The sequence below is a fragment of the Callorhinus ursinus genome, unplaced genomic scaffold (genome assembly GCF_003265705.2).
Source record: "Callorhinus ursinus isolate GAN/ISIS: 27379988/994484 unplaced genomic scaffold, GSC_fseal_2.0 scaffold25, whole genome shotgun sequence".
Classification (NCBI taxonomy): domain Eukaryota; kingdom Metazoa; phylum Chordata; class Mammalia; order Carnivora; family Otariidae; genus Callorhinus; species Callorhinus ursinus.
The window spans coordinates 23071919-23087522 of record NW_027397087.1 but is presented as its reverse complement, the minus strand read 5'-3'; the positions used below and the strand labels follow the sequence as shown (position 1 = coordinate 23087522).

The 15604-nt window shown below is 53.7% G+C and overlaps 1 long non-coding RNA gene across 1 annotated transcript; it reads right to left on the bottom strand.

Annotated features, from left to right (window-relative positions):
- Positions 1-2989: 2989 nt before the first annotated feature.
- Positions 2990-5328, bottom strand: LOC141370059 (uncharacterized). The gene is made up of 3 exons (XR_012373752.1): positions 5091-5328; positions 4444-4698; positions 2990-3272 (listed from the first exon to the last, which is right to left on the bottom strand). It is a non-coding gene; the product is annotated as an uncharacterized lncRNA (long non-coding RNA).
- Positions 5329-15604: the final 10276 nt, after the last annotated feature.

The window sequence follows — 15604 nt, the reverse complement described above, 5'->3', positions numbered from 1 at the left end:
TACGACGGGGGACAGGTGTCGTCCTCCTTCTCCTCCCTTGGTCCCTTCTCCTCGTCCGGCTCTGGCCCTCCACACCTTCTCCCTGCTGCCTCCTCTCCCCTCCTCTCTTCTGGCACCTTTCTTCCCCTCCCCCACAGGCTCCCCCCTTCCCTCCCCCTCCTCCCCCCCTTCCTCTCCCTCCTCTTCCTCCAGGTAACTCTCAGTGGTGGTGAAACCTGCTCTTCACCCAGGGCCTGGTGAACTGAGAGCCCTGAGCCTCTGGGGAGGGCAGCTCTGGTTCTTCCAGCTTCTCTCCCTCCCAGGATCTGGTGAGATAAGTGACCTATCAAAGGTCACAAAACCTGTCACCCCTGGCCTAGGACCCAATTCCCCCCAAATCCAAGTGGAGTCTTAGTCTCCTGCATCAAGTGGCCAGACAGGTTTTCTGACTGCTCTGGAATCCCCGCAGGGTGGAGGGGGGTGAAGCCCCTCCAGGGGATTGCCTGCTCTTGGGTCTCACAGGAGGGAGGGTGCCGCCTATTCCTGCTCTCCGGGATTTTGGGGGGAGGTGCCTAATGGCGCAGTTCACTGCCTGAAGCTGAACTGAGTGTTGATTTTCCTGCACCCAGGCGCCCGTTGATGGGCGCCCCCTGACCCAGAGGCAGGGAAGGGCCCTGCTGACCCCAGCCCATGGCCTGGGGATCACATAAGGCTCTTTGTGCTTCAGAGATGGCTCTTGGCAAATTTGCCAGGTGCCGGGCTGCCCTGGGCAAGCGGCTGGTCTCAGCCAGTCTGTGTGCTCCCCGCCTCCAGGCCTCCTCCCATCTCACCCCCACCTTGGCCTCTGCTGCTGAGAGCTGTGAGGGGCTGTGGGCGGGGGGGTGGGGGGCAGGAAAGCAAGCTTCTCATGCCCCAGGTAGGTGCAGAGGTTCGGTCTCCCCCGGGGCCTGTGTGCGTCCGGCCCCTGACATCACGTCGTTCCCATGCTCCCTGTCTCAGGGCATGCCACACGGTGTCTACTTGCATAATCCAGAAACTCGGGGTTCAACCCCATACTTCCTTCTCCTTCACCCACATGGGAATTAATTGCCAAAGCTGGTCACTTTTATCTCCAAAACATCCCCCAAGTCCCTCCGAGCCCCCCCGTTCCTGTCCAAGATGCTCGCACCTCCTAGCTGCACCATGGCAGGGTCTCCTCCTGGGCCCCCTCTTTACTTTTGCCTCCTCCCGACCCGCTGCATAGGGATGTCTGGCCGTAAGGCAGAGTTGAGTCCTTCTCACACTTCCTGCTTCCACCATTTCTGGAGCTGCAACCCACCGCTCTAGGCCATTCTCAGCACAGCAACCAAGATAATTGTTCCAAACGTAAATGTGATCAGTCACTGCCTCTCAAAAACCCCTCAGAGGCTCCCCAGATAGCTTCTTTGATCAAGTCACCCTGAGGGCTGCCTTCTGCCCATGCACCCACCCACTTGGCAGCTCACTTTCCCCTGGCCTCCTGGTCTGGGAGGCCTCCCCTTACCCTGGCCTTCCTTGGCCCCTGCATATGGTCTTCCCCTCCTTTGCAGCCAACCTCCTCTCCCCTCCTAGGAACACCTCCTTTTCTGCCCACCCTCTCCTTCCCAGATATCAGATGAGCTCTCAGGGAAACCTTTTCCTCCTCCACACTTCTCTGTTTGCAATTACACATTCATGAACATGATCATTTGATCAATGCCTCCCTTCCCACCCCCTCCATGAGGGCAGAAGTGTGTCCGAATTTGTCATTGTCATAGCACTGCTCACCATTCAGGAATATTTGTTGAACTGAATGACCAGATAATTACAACATGTGTTCAGGTGAAGGCAATGATGGTGGATACAGGATTGAAAAGATCATGACCCCAAACTCAGGATTCCAGGAAGACTTCCTGAAGGAGGTGGCATTTTAACTGAGAGTTAAAAGGCTAACTGGATGTGTTCAGGCCAGGGCACTGGGGTAGAGGAAGGCATGCTTTGCAGATAGAGGGTATTAACCTGGGTGTGGAGGCTGGGTGGATAGAACAATAAGTGAGTAATCCACAGGAAGTAGCACGTAGGAGAGAAGATTGGAAAGATGAGCTGTGAGCTGATCACATAGAGCCTTGAGCTGTAGGCAAGGAGCTTGGGCTTGATGCTGGGGGCCACAGGCCCCCCTTGAACATGAATTTTAGCATGGAGAAGGTTTCACTAACATTTCCAGCACAGGTGCAGTATTTAAGCATGTCTTCACTGGAAGGATCCAAGGTCATTCTAGTCCTGCCCCTTCAATTGGCAGGTGAGAAAGTTGCAGAGAGGGAGAGTGACTCTCCAGGAGAGAGGGAGAGTGACTTCCCCAAGGTCAATAGCTGACTCCCAGTGCAGTGCTCTTTCCAAAAGAAATGAAGGATTATTTCAATCCAATTTCAATCTCATTTTAACCCCTCATTACTTCTTTTTGTTGCCCTGAGCAGCCAACCTCCTTTTCTTTGCCCATTATTAGAAAAGAGGTTTGTTCATTAAAGTATTTCTCCTGGCTCCTGCTCTGCTGGCCACAGATGTTTAGAAGGGCTGGCTTCTGGGCCCAACTCTTGACCTTACATACACTAGGGACTTGAGTCAGTCCATTCTCCCTGTGGACCTCAGTTTCCAGTCTGCACTGTGAACCCCAGGCTTTCTGGAGAGATTCAGTGTAGGGAAAGCCCTCTGCCCAGGCAGTCATAATGTAAATGAATGTGCAAAGGCCCTGATGCACCCTCAGGCTGATAACTTCATCCAGCTAGGTAGGCCTGGAAGTGGCCATGAAGACTCTAACAGTAACTCGCTGGTGAGCCTAGCTGGGCGTTTCTAACATTTTTAATACCTGCCCTCAGGTTTGTGAAGAGGCAAAGGGAGGTGTCAGGCATCAACTAGAATTCTGTGTGCAGAACAAGGCTCTGAGGAAGCAGCTGGTGGGCCACAAGCATGCACAGCGACTAAAGAAGAGGAAACACGCACAAACCAAAACCAGTCATCGTTCCTCTTTTAAACACTATTACATCATGTCGTCCCCAAGGACGGACTCTGTTGGTCCTGAAAGAACTTGTGAATCATTCTTTTTTCTGAAAACGATTACTCTACACATGAAGGAATCCCCATAGCAACCATTTTCTGTCCTTGGAGGCTTACAGAGGAAGTACAGGGAGAGCTCTCTGCATCTTCCTGGGATCGGAGGCCTCCCGTTTACAAAAGTCTGAGAGACAAAGAAATTGGCCTAATCTTCACATTTCAGCTGAGGTAGAAGCTAAAAGGAACATCTAAAAGGAAACAATAACCAGGGATATCGGTGTTGGAGCCAAATCCAGGCGCCTTCTGAGGAAAGGCGTGGGAAGCACAGAGGAGCAGGGCCGGCTTGCAGGCAGGAGAGCCCACGCCATCTGGCCCTGGTCTCCTCAGGCAATGGCTGGGCCTTGGCTTCAGCCCAGGCCTTCCCCCCGCCCCCCCAGCTGCTCTGGGGAGAACTCCCTGCCTTCTTATCCCTCCTCTTCCTCCTCCCCTTTTTCCCTTGAGTCCGGAAGCATACCCTTCCCTCCTTGCCCGAATGAGAAGAGAATTAGAAAAACCACTTCGGGTCAGTCTGGGCCTCCACCACTCACTTCACAGGGAAGACACTGGGCTGGGCGCCCCCTTCCAGGGGAGCAGGAATGTGGGGGTCTGCTGGTCCCAGAGGTGAAGCGGCGCAGACCTGTGCGTGTGCGTGTGCGCGCTCCCACATGGCTGTGACTGCCCGGAAGCTTCCAGCTCTCAGGAGAGCAGTCTCTCTCTTCCTCACACAGCCCGTGGCTGCCCCTCTTGTTCTCCCCGTCCATAGGAGCCTCTGCTGGAATGAATTTGGACAAGCACCTGTTTATAGCTGCAGAGACTTCCATGGGGCCCCTGCCACTTAAGAGGCCAAGCTGGGGTTCACCTCCTGACTTGAGGACTATCGACACCTCCCCACACCCCAGGCCTACTCTGGACCCCCACAGGCACAGAGAGGCAAAAGTAATGGGGTGTGGAAGGGTGGAGGCTCACCCAGCTGGATACCATCGTGGTTGTCCACGGTCAGGGGCTTTGTCCTGCCTCCTGGGCCCCAGGCTGTTTCTCTCTCTTTCTCTCTCTCTCTCTCTCTCTCTCTCCCCTTTGGTTCAGAGCCTTAAACCACCTGTCATGTCTACACTGTCCACCTCAGTGTCCCGTTCAGGCCTGCCCTCCTCACTACAGTCTAGGACTGCAGAACCTTTTCTCTCCTCCCCCTGAGCAGTCAAACCCACCCATTCGCTTTAGGAATGCAGGCTGTCTGGGACACGGCCCTTCCAGCCCTGACTCCCACCCGCCTCCGCGCTTCCCCGTCACAGCCCGAGGGGCCACCGGCCGCCACCCCGCTGAGTACCTGCTCTCTCTCCCTCTCTCCCCAGAGCAGACCCTCACCCACAGCCAGACATGCACCTGGGGAGGCTGGGAAGGGCAGCTGGAGCACCGGGGCGGGGGCCCAACCATCCTCTGGGGAGGGCAAGATCCCACCAACTATGCCTGCCGGGTTCCTGCTGGGACCCCCAGCGCTCCGGTCAGCGGACCCTGTTCTCAGGCCTCGAAGGAGGCCGGGGCGGGGACACTGTCAGTCCAGGGCAGGTGGGCTCTGCTCCAAGTGCGTGGTCGTTGGAGGCTTTCCCTGCGGGCAAACACAGTTCACTGCTCGCCGCTCTATAAAGAGAAAGAAAAACAAAGCACCCTCACTCCCCATCCATATTTTGAGGAAAACAATCCTGCAAAGGATTCACCTATGCCTCTGTTTCAAGCCCTAAGATACACCGCCCATCTTCCTCCCCATTCGTCAGCACCCGCTCCTGAGCATTTGTTCCTGTGGCACGTCCTGCCCCCAACCCCCCCCCCCCCCCCCCCCCCCCCCGTGCTGGGTCTTGGCCCTAGTTTGTTGCTGGGAAGGAGGGAAGGCGAGATCCTGCCCGCAAGGCCCAGCAACCACTGCAGGCAGAGGGATAGACCCCTCAGGGAGGAGGTCTGCCACCCCCTCCGCCCTCCTGCTGCCTGCTGGCTTTCTCTCCCCGACTGACTGACGTTTAACGTAAGGTTTGCACCTGATGAATGTCCTCTGGGCGAAGTCGGCCCCGGTTATGATAGAAATGGTGTTTACATACACGTTACTCCAAATTCCACAGAAACGGGTTCTTCCCTCAGGCTGAGCACAACTCCCTCTGCCCTGGGGGTAGACGGCCTCCCCACCACACTGAAAGTCATCTGAAAGCCCTCCCCCCCCCCCCCCCCCCCCCCCGCCCCCGGAGCCCCAGTGAGGAGCCCCATGCGGGCACACAGGCCGTTCACGGCCCAGCCGACCACACGGGCAGAGGCCGCGCGCCGGAGACCGAGACGCAGGGCTGGGCCTACGGGCCCGCAGGGGCCCTGCCTCCTCCCTCCCGGGGGGCTCGTCCTGAACTTCCTCCTCCTTCGATCAGGGATAGTAATGCCCGCCTGTGGGATTGTTGTGAGGACCCCAGACCGTGTATATAAAACCGAAACCACAAACAGCAAAGGGCCCTCAAGGGTTTTCTAGAGAAGCGCTTTGATGGGGAGTTGAAATTTCCAAGAAAGAGGTTCTTCAGTCCACAGCCATTTTTGGACCACCACTGTGCCAGGTGCCAGGGCCCCTAGGAGTGCCTGAGAACATGGGAACAGAGCCCGCAGGGCAAGGAAGCTGCCGGGAACGGGTGGGCAGGAGCTGAGCAGACAACCTCGAGGAGCCAGACAAGGAGCCAGGGATAGAGCTGCGCAGCCAGCATTCGCCCCGATCCAGGCACAGGGAGTCACAGAGGGCGCCATCTCCTCTGCCCTGGGGCGGGGGGGGGGGGCGGAGGTGGACGGAAGGGCCACAAGGAGACTCACCAACGGCCTGAGCCCGGCATGATGTGGGTGCAGCCAGCGCATCCTGTCTGCCAGCAAGGAGGGTGGTTCTGAGGCTTAAAGGCAAAGGCTCCCTATCGGCAACACAGGGAGGTATGCAGGGCACCTGCGCCAAGGTGGCAGGATGTCCCCAATCTCAGGCTGGTTCCCTGGAGCGGAGAGGCGTGGTCGCAGAGAGCACCCCCAGAAACGGCTTAGCGGCTTAGCATGGGCTGAGCCAGGCATGGCTGGGCCAAGGCCACCCTCAGATGCACCTGGTGGTAGGAGGGCAAGGGACAAGCTTGAAGTGCCACTGTCAGGCCCAGGGAGGCTGGCAGGCATTGGATTTTCCATTCAGCAAGAGCCTCTCCTGGAATATAAATTCATGGTATGTCACATCCACACGTGAGCCTAGAGGGCTTTTCCTGCTTCCAAATGAGGCGAAGTCGTATCTTCCACGACCAAGAACTTCCACATCGATCCTAAGCTCCTTTTTATTATTTTTTATTATTATCATTTTTAAGTTTATTTATTTATTTATTTATTTGAGAGCGAGAATGAGAGAGAGAGAGAGAGAGCATGAGAGGGAAGAGGGTCAGAGGGAGAAGCAGACTCCCCACCGAGCAGGGAGCCCGATGCGGGACTCGATCCCGGGACTCCAGGATCGTGACCCGAGCCAAAGGCAGTCGCTTAACCAACTGAGCCACCCAGGCGCCCCTAAGCTCCTTTTTAAACAGATGACATGCTACAGTTCAAATGTGTATCAGTGCATGCATGCATAAACGAAATCCGGTGTATCTATACCACGGAGGACCGTTCAGCCATTAAAAGGCTGGAGGACTGATGCATGCTGCAGCGGGATGGACCTTGCACATCTTATGCTGCGTGAAATAAGCCTGACACAAAAGGTCACATACTATATGATCCCGTGTTTATGCAATGCTGAGGTAAATGCGTGGAGCCCCAAAACAGAGCTGTTTGCCCTGGGGAGGGGAAGGGGGATTGTGGGAACGACTGCTTCATGGGGCGGGGTTTGCCTCTGGGGTGATGAACATATTCTGAAACTTGAGATAGGTGGTAGTTGCACAACATTGTGAATGTCCTAAAGGCCATTGAATCGGCCACTTTAAAATGGTTCATTTTGGGGCTCCTGAGTCGCTCAGTTGGTTGGGCGACTGCCTTCGGCTCAGGTCATGATCCTGGAGTCCCTGGATCGAGTCCCGCATCGGGTTCCCTGCTCAGCGGGGAGTCTGCTTCTCCCTCTGACCCTCCCCCCTCTCATGTGCTCTCTCTCTCATTCTCTCTCTCTCAAATAAATAAAATCTTTAAAAAAATGGTTCATTTTATGATTTTATGTTATGTGAATTTCGCCTTTTTTTTTTTTTTTAGTTGGCAGATGATAAAGTCCTGGATGCTGTGGTGCAGTCAGGTCCCCCCCCCACAGGAAGGAAGGAGGGACTTACTCCCCCCACGGCTAGGGTGCTGCCCACAGAGGGGCCTGGGTTGTCAGCCCTCGCCCCAATAGCACACCCAGTACCTGGCTGACTGGGGAGGAGGAGGAAGGGTGGATATAAGGCCCTTCCCCTTTGCCCCTCTGCGGCCACCCAGCCTCAGTCTGCTGAGACTGCACCCCAGCACCACTGCCCCCTGCCACCTCTGCCCTTCCCTTCCCAGGTGCAGATCCCCCCGCCCGACAGCTCCCCCAGCACACTCCTGCATGCTGCCCTCCATCTCTGAGCCCCCGTCGGCTTGCCAGGGCCCCACTGCAGTAGAGTTTCGGCTCTGAAAACCTTATGTACCCACACAAAGCGGTGGGACGATAATCCGGACCACTTGGGGCCCTGAGGCCAGAAGGTTCTCTGTGTCATCATGTAGAACAGACTGTGAGGGTCCGGGGTGCCTCCGGTGTTTCTGTTTTTGTCACCTGAAGAGCAGGTTTGCAGAGAGGGCCCTGTCCTGGCATTTCGGTTTTCACAGTTGCTCTGGGACCCCTGCCAGGACAGGGCCTCTGGCTGGGAGAACTTTGGAAAGACATTCACCCAACCACCCTGATCCCCCAGGTTACTTGTTTCCAAGGCTTTTAAAAATAGAAGTGTGAAAACCGTTTAATTGCCAAGAAGCTGTGGGGTTGCGTGCTTCTGTGGCCATGGTCAAGTTGGAAGGCAGCCTTGGAAATGTAGGAGGAAAACAAGGCCTTGTTTTTCCCGCTTGCTTGTGACTCAGATGGGGCCGGCACCCTCGGCCAACGTCATCTTGGGCCAAGTGGAGTCACGTGCTGGGCAGCGGGCACCAGCAGGCTGTGCTGGTGCTATAACTACTCAGGGCGCTGGAGGCTTCCGGAGCAGCCTCCCCTTCCAGCCCCGGAGCCGGGAGTAGAGGGGATGGTTGCCCAGTAATCGGGGTAGAGATGGGAGGTAGGGATCCTGGGAACTCAGGCAAGGAATGAAATCACAACCTTAACGTTTCTGCAACTTATCTTCAAAAAGAAAACATCAGAGTCGCCTCTTGCCACAAGTCCGAGCAGGTTTCTTTAAAGAGCATTTTAAGGGCCTGGGATAAAGCCGGATAATGTATCAAGAATTTACTTGAAAGGCAGCAATTTGAAACGTGTGATATTTTGCAGGATCGGGGTTGACGTTTGCTTTGGTGGAAGTTATGAGGGCAGAGTCAGCTGAGCAAAGGATGGTGTAAACCAGATGTCACTGCAGTGGAGAATAAACAGGCTTTTCCGGAACCATAAAAATCTTCCATTTCAATATAGTAACTGATAAGCTAATGATAAACCATTTTCACGTCTTCATTAAAAACCCTGAAGGAGTTTTCCTGCCTGAAATTTATCACCCCTAAACTTTTCCATGCCCTCGAAACAATAAAGCTGTTTCGTTCAAAAGATGTGCATTCAGATTTCATTTTACTGGTTCGGTGACATTTCCGTCACTTGAGTGAGACAGTAGTTGGTAAAATGCCACACCAGTTATTGAAAATAGTAATACGTTGACGATTTTGAGAATAATCTGAAATCATATACATGATGTTATTTTAGGCGAGGGGTTAGGTCAGTTTTGTTGGTGGAATGCAATCTTGGGACTCGGTGCCCTTGGCCACATATCTGGAAGGTCACACTTTGTGACGTGGCCCGTGGTGGTACATGCGCACACTGGTACTGCGTCCAGCTCCTTGTCCGGAGTGTCTATCCGGAGGATGGTGGACACCAGCAAGCTCCTTGCCTTCCTGACACCATCCCTCTGGGAGCTTGGACCTGATTCTCGGTGGGGGTTCGGGGGAAGCAGGGAGCCCCGGGCCCATTCCCTAGATGTGTGACTTGGAGATGCCTCTTCCTTCTTCTCTTCAGGGTCCCTACTGAAAATTCCAGGCCGAGCTGACATTTTCACACCTTGAAAATGCCTTCCCCATTGCCGTATAGCTCTAATTAGGAAAATGTTCTCTAGTTTCTCATCCTTGGCTTTGAAAAATGCTCTCTCTCTCTCTCTCTCTCTCTCTCTCTCACACACACACACACACACACACACACACACACACACACAATCAGAAAGCCTCTGATTTGAGGAAACACTGAGTAGTTATCTTGGTGACTTGTTTAAACGCAGCCTTTCTCACTGCTGTAGAGTACTGTACGGGCATATGACCCGTGCAGCCACTGAGCCCTGGGCCCAGAAGGGCCCCACAGTTGGCTCAGAACTCTGCTGTCACATTGGATGAACCTTGAAGACATTCTGCTCAGTGGGATAAGCCAGACACAAAAGGACAAATGTGGCCTGCTTCCACGTGTATGAGGTACCGAGAATGGTCACGTTCATAGACACGGGGAGCAGAGTGGTGGTTGCCAAGGGCTCGGGGCCTGGGGAATGGGGAGTTATTATTTAAGGGGTACAGAGTTTCAGTTTGGGAAGTTGGAAGAGTTCTGGAGATGGACGACAGTGATTGTGCAATATGAATATAGTTGATGCCGCTGAATTGTACACCCCAAAAGGGTCAAAATAGCAAATTTTATGTTGTATACTTTGTACCCCAGTAAAAACAAAAACAGAATTCTGCTGCTATTTTGAAATTGTTTCTCTTTTAACAAGGGGTCCCTCATGTACGTTTTGCACCGGGAAGTTGTGTGGCCGGAACTGAGCGGGGCTCCTGGAAGTTAGTTCTGGGGTTAGAAGATCTGGGTTCTGAGTCACTCTATGGGAAGGGGCCTGAGATTCTGCATTTCTTACAAGCTTCCAGGTGTTGCTGATGTCGTGGACTGCGGCCCGCCCTCTGCAGCAGAGTGGAGCAATGAGATCTGGTTCAGATCCCAGGAAAGTTCCGGGCACGGTTCCTAAGGACCTTAGTTGGTTTTGAGGAGGGCATGGCTTCTGAGGTCCTTTTGGTGGCCATAGGACACACTGAAATGTGAGCCAAACCCTAGGCTGCTCCCCCACATCGAGCAGTAAAGTCACCACCGTCTTGCGGCCCTCCGGGGCCCCTTTGCTGGTTTGGTGAACGGGATCCCTGCCACACTTCCATCTCCAACCTGGTTCTTTGCTGCCTCTGGCAAAACAGGGAACTGCCCCCAGAGGTGAGTCCTGATGTCAAGTCCGCCTCAGCAGCCCCTGCTCGTCCTTGCCTCTTTTGCAGCCCCGTAACTCATAAATTAGGTCTTGGGAAACATCCATAGCCCCGAGGCTTGGCTGGGTCTTGTCCATGGCCCTACTCAAAACCCTCACCTCCATCTCAGTGGGGCTGGGTTCCCCTAGAGTCCCTGCCTGGCGCAGTCCATTGTGCATGCCCCGGGACCCCTGAAGCCAGCACGGTGAAGCTCAGAGTTCCTCCAGGATTTCTGTCTTTCTGACCCCGGACTTCCTAAAGAGCTTCTGGAAACAAAACACTGCAAATAATAAAAGTAATAGTAGCCCACTGTGCCCGTTGTTGACTTCCTGCCTCTCAGATTCCTGCCTCCCTTCCGCCTGCTCTGTGAAGTTAACTGTGGGTCCTGTGACTGTTCCCCCCGCCCCGACCCCGGCAGCTGGCGCCAAAGCTCTGTGGGGAGAGGGCACTGGAGAGACATGAGGAGAGGGTCTGGCTGTGGGGCGCTCAGGCGCAGGCCCCTGCGGGCCAGCCTCCGGTGGCTTCATCAGGTCCAGCTTCCACTTCCAAAACCCTGGGCGGCACGCCCACGTGGGCCTCCTGTGGTGCAAGGTGGCCAACAGCACCCAGAACCATCAGCAAACCCATGCCCTCTTGGCTGACACCCTCTTGCACAGCTTTCCCCAGCCTCCCAGAGGGCACATTTCCAACAAGTTCCACCGCCGTGACACCACGGTGACTTCTCTGGCACCCAGTGGGCCCAGCTGTGCCCCCTACAACAAGGTCTGGTGTGGGGGCCCTTCCCTGGTGTGTCATCTCAGCCTGCAGCTTTGCGACTGTTCCTGTCATCTGCTCTTCCTATATCCCTTAGTGTTACTCCAATCCTCTGTTACACTTGGTAAGTCTTTATGTTAGACCTTCCCTGTTCAAATGACTGTGGGGTTTTTCTCTCCTAATTGGACCCTGACTGACAGACCAACATAGTAACATTTATATAGCATCGACTCGGTACCAGGTACAGTTTTAAGCAATAGGTGAAATATTTAAGATATATATTCATTTAACTCTCAAATGCAATAGGTACTTTTATTATCCCAGTTTACGAGTGGAGAAACTGAGGCACGAGAGGTGACCTTTTCAGGAACTCTTCTTCCTGGTGTCGAACATATCCATACCATGAGCGGGGTAGACTCTGGCTCACTCCACAAGGCATCGGCAACACCCTTGTCATAACCCTGAGTGCCTGTCATTGTGCCGGGCCCATCACTGGGCTCTGTAATGCTTCATTACTCTTAGTATCACTCATTCGTTGATGATCTGAGGGGAGGCTGGGCCACACTTGTTGGCCACAAGCCAGAATAGGCAGGGCGGGCCTTGGTGGAGGGTGCTGGGTCACACTTGAGCTGGCAATTTCAAAGTTCCTCCTACTTCAAGATTTTACGATTCGGGGCGCCTGGGTGGCTCAGTTGTTAAGCATCTGCCTTCGGCTCAGGTCATGATCCCAGGGTCCTACTTGGCGGGGAGCCTGCTTCTCCCTCTCCCGCTCCCCCTGCTTGTGTTCCCTCTCTTGCTGTGTCTCTGTCAAATAAATAAAATCTTAGGGGAAAAAAAAGATTTCACAATTCACTGAAGTCGCAAGGGTTTCCATACTGGTTTCATGGAGGGCATTTTGGGGGGCAGTGATTCCTGCCCTACTTCTGCTACCAAAACCATGAAGAACCCAGGTTGGTCTCAACTTACGCAGGGCTACCCCCGGGGCATCAAGACCACCAGAGATGGGAAGCCTCTCCAGACAGAACTGTAGGTGAGGGGAGCCCCAGCAGAGCCTAACCCTGAGTTCCAGGCAGAGCTCCATCCGGTGCGTCTGAGGGCCTGCAGCTTCTAGGGCTTAGCACCATTGGCTGCTCTGGGTGAGGAAGGAAGGAAGCAATAAGAAGCTCTGGGTGGAGGTGCCTGAGAACAGAGACAGAAGAAATGGGGAGTGGAAGAACAGTGTGGGGCCTGTTCCCTGTCTGCCCCAGGAACTCAGTCTGTTCCTTGTGAAGATTTTTTTCCTTTTTTTTTTTTTAAAGATTTTATTTGAAGGTTTTTTTTTTTTTTAATTTGACAGAGACAGAGACAGCAAGAGAGGGAACACAAGCAGGGGCAGTGGGAGAGGGAGAAGTAGGCCTCCCGCTGAGCAGAAGCCCGATGCGGGGCTCGATCCCAGGACCCTGGGATCATGACCTGAGCCGAAGGCAGACGCTTAACGACTGAGCCACCCAGGTGCCCCTTATTTATTTATTTGAGAGAGAGCACCTAAGGATGAGCAGCAGAGGGAGAAGCAGACTCCCCACCGAGCAGGGAGCCCAAAGTGGGGCTCGATCCCAGGACCCTGGGATCATAACCCGAGCTGAAGGCAGACACTTAACTGACTGAGCCACCCAGGTGCCCCTCACTCTGGGTTTAAACTCTGCATCCGGGGCAGCTGGGGGGGGCGGGCATTGGTATTTTGTACCAGTGACTCTGGGGCGGAGTGGCAATCAGGGTGGGATTTAACGTTCCTCCGAAACCCAGGGCATCTGGAGACCTAAGCAGAGAGGTTTGCTTTGAAGGAGATGACACAGCTGCAGGAGCATCCCCTCCCTCATCTCCCTCAGCTTCCACCCCCTGGGGGGGTGGGGAGCATGTGGGCAGGGTTAAGGGAGGGCCAGCAAGGCTCCCAGCCAGGATGGGTAGGATTAAGAAGTGATCCTCTGGCTCTTTCTGATTTTACTAGCAGAATTGATGGGCTCGGAACAGAGATCTGGAAGTGTAGTAATGGAAAGGAGCGCCAACTCGGAAAATGCCAAACAGTGTTTTATCTTAAAATATATATGTATGTTTAATTTGCATTTAGCTTTGGAATACTGGGAATAATTCTTTTTGGAAAACATTAATCTTCCCCCACTTTATTCCTCTTCCGGCTTTTTGAACAACTTGACTCTGAGTAAGCACCAGCTAGATGGGTGGGACAAAAAACCCTGAGGAGTAGGCGTGAGGGTGGCAGAGCGGGAGGCCCCTTGGAAGTTAGCATCTTTTCAAAAATATTCCACCCCAGCACCGGATAAGCATAGACTAGGTTTGTAAAAGTTGCCTCTGTGAAAATAATCCTCTAGGAGATTCTTCATAAATTCAATTCATGAATTTGGAGTTGTAGCAATTGAATTATTGAAACAAGGATCTGACCTTTTGGTTGGAAAGGCGAGTGACGTCTGGGTGGAGGCACTGGGGGCTGGCTGGTAGGTCCGGGGGATGGGGCCTGCTGCTTTCTATTGTAATTTTTACACTGGAGTAAAAAAGAGTATCCATCAATTCAGATCAAGGGGCTAACACTAAGTCCTTCACATTGATAATAATTATTTCCCAAGTGTCAAGAGGCAGTCTTTTCAAGGGCTGGCCGAGTGGACCCATCTGAGGAGCACCTCCTTCTCGCCCAGGCAAGTGTCCCCTCTCCTGGCCTCCATGCTGGGCACGTCTCAGAGCGCTTAGCCTGTTAAGAGCCATGATTCCCATCATCCTACCCCATGGCCCCCAAAGATATCTGTCCCGCCTGTCACTTACCACATTGGCACCTTTGACGGGCTTGGATTCTATAGTTCCGTCAACCATTTCTGTGTATGGAGATGGAGGTGTCATCTCCCCCAATTCAGATGTTGAAGGCCTCACGCCCCCCCCACACACACACCCAGTACCACAAAATATGACTCTATTTGGAGATAGGGCCCTTGAAGAGGTAATTATGCTAAAATGAGGTCACCGGCGTGGGACCTAATTCAGTGACTGGCATCCTTCTAAGAAGAGGAGATCGGGACACACACAAGCAGAGGGGTGGCCGTGTGAAGATAGGACAAGTGGACCAGCGACAAGCCAGGGAAAGACGCCTCGGAAGGAACGAACCAGCCAGCACATTGATTTGGGATTTCCAGCCTCCAGAGTTGTGGCAGAATAAATTTCTGTTGTTTAGCCACCCAGTCTGGGGTACTTTGTTATGGCAGCCCAAACAGACTAACACAGTGGGGGAGGTAACAAGGTGGGTAGGGAAGAAGCTTCTAGAACCCTGAGATGGCCAGTGCTGAGGACACTTAGGAGGGTAGCCTGTAGAAAGAAGATAAGCCTCTGAGGTTTGGACTCTGGGAGACTGCCTGGGGGCAGGTCTGGGATCTGGAGGAAGGGCGGCAGGAAGGCAGAGCCAGGATTCCAGATAGATCAACGCGGGAAGGGAGCGCTGACGGGGCTTGCCTGCTCTCCCCACCCACCAACGTCCCGATACACTGTCCCTCCATTCCAAAGGGGGTCGAACCTGTAACTACCAGGAACATGAAGGAATAGCCAAAAGTACATGAGAACCATTTCCTAAGATGGAAAACACAAGCCAAGGTTCTGTTTGTTCTTCTGGCAATGTAAACATCACACATTTTTATTAAGAGAGAAAATGAAAAGCAAAGACTCCACGTGAGGCTCTCCAGAGACAATCCTATCACAGCCATGTTCAAGGAATCTGGCCTTCGCCCCCACTGTAGCCCTGCAGGCCCTCAGATGGCTGCCCAGGTGGACAGCTGTGTCCAGGGGCGCATTAGGACTTCGGGGGGCCGTGAGCATTCTTTTCTACACCAAAATAATATTTAGAGTTATAATTTACAACTGTGTAGGTATGAAGATGAATGTGCTAATATTGTATATCAAAATATTTTCTTTTTTTTAATCAAAATATTCTCTTAAGCCTAAAAGTTTACATCTTCCTTCTGATATTAAAATAAATTAAAACATTCCCAGAGGGCCCCTCCAGTGTGCTGGGCCCGGGCATTGAACCTACTCAGCCTCCTGGGTGAATGTGCTCTGGTCCTGGTGTGAGGGGCCCTGGAGCTCCGAGGGGACAGGCTGGACACCAGGGTTGGGGAGAATGGGCTCTGGCCCTTGGAAGATGGAAAGCCAGGCTTAGTTGTTGGTGGAACCCGGGCAGAGAGTGAGGCACAAGGGGACGGGACCAGGACCCTGTCACTGCTGCTGCGTGGTCCCCAGAGCAAGTGGAGGGAGAGCCTGGCGTCATCTGCAGGGAAGGCACCTTGATGCTGCTTCGCTTGCCCTTCTCCCCTAGGGGGCGTCGAGTCCCCCTTCA